We start from the raw sequence: 1,229 nt of genomic DNA on the forward strand, positions 1-1,229 counted from the left end.
GGCAGATGGACGAAGTACACTGCTGAGGGGAGCAGCGGGCGGGTCAGGAGAGGTCTGCCAAGCCATGTGGTCACCTCTGGGACAGGTGGGGATCGAACTCTCCGGGGCAGGCGGGGATCGAACTCATGCGGAGGTGGCTTTAGTTTCTCAGTGCAGTGCTTTAACCCGCTGCGCCAACAGGGAGGGCCCCGCTGCTTTTTTTTTTTTAAAGATGAATATGACTCTTGTGTTAAGCTCACTAGCATGTCAATTCTAATCAACAAATATTTGAGACTATTATGCTTAATACACTCAGGTGTTGTAGTAACAGAGCAGTTTGGAAAAAGAGAAATAGTTTAGTTCTGTGTGAATTTCTAGATGTCATGAAAAGGGGGACTTAATCTTGACCAGGGGAGAAAATAATAAGAATAATGAACAGCCATATACCAGAGACATTCTGTGGGGGTGGAGTGGGGAATGGGATCAAAAACGGGGGGTGGGTGGGGAGGGAAGTGCACGGGACTATGGTGATGGCATACAGGTGACTTGGTGATGGGAAACCTGCGGGGATTACAATTGAGATGGAAAAAAAGTGTACAAAATTATGTAAAAATAAACTGTTAAAAAAATTATGTCAATGTTTTGTTCAAGTTAAAATCAATGTTGAGGCCTAGTAAAAAGAAGGCTCAGGGAACCAAGCTACAGTTTGGTCAAGGAGTGACTCTTAATGCTTAGTTCCCTCAGGAGATAGCTTTTTAACCAACACTACTTTGAATGAATGCTTGATTTATTAGCATATTATTACACTTCATATATATGATAATGGTTCCCCCCATAATTTCTTTTTGTTTTTAAAGATTTATTTTTATTTATTTACAAATACAAGAATGGGGATGTAGACTGGAAGCGCAGAGGTCAAGAGTCTTCACTCTCTTTTCAGGCAGATTGACTGAAATACACTATTGAGGGGGAGCAGTGGGGAGACAGAATAAGGGGGCTGCACCATGTGGGTAGGCCAGGGATGGAACTCTTGCTTCTGTGACTGCTTATTGCTTGATAGTGCTGACTCAGCCCCTTGAGCCACCAGGGAGGTCTTCCCCCATGATTTTTTTCTTTCTTTCTTGGCTATAGCTTGATAGTGCCATGTTTTTAATTCCCATGTCTCCACATCTTATTTTATATGCATACAGGTGCACATAGGTATATAGAAGTATATGGGATTTTAGCAATGTGGTGATGTTATAAATATT

The sequence above is a fragment of the Condylura cristata genome, unplaced genomic scaffold, assembly GCF_000260355.1.
Source record: "Condylura cristata isolate star-nosed mole 26May11 unplaced genomic scaffold, ConCri1.0 scaffold00031, whole genome shotgun sequence".
NCBI lineage: Eukaryota > Metazoa > Chordata > Mammalia > Eulipotyphla > Talpidae > Condylura > Condylura cristata.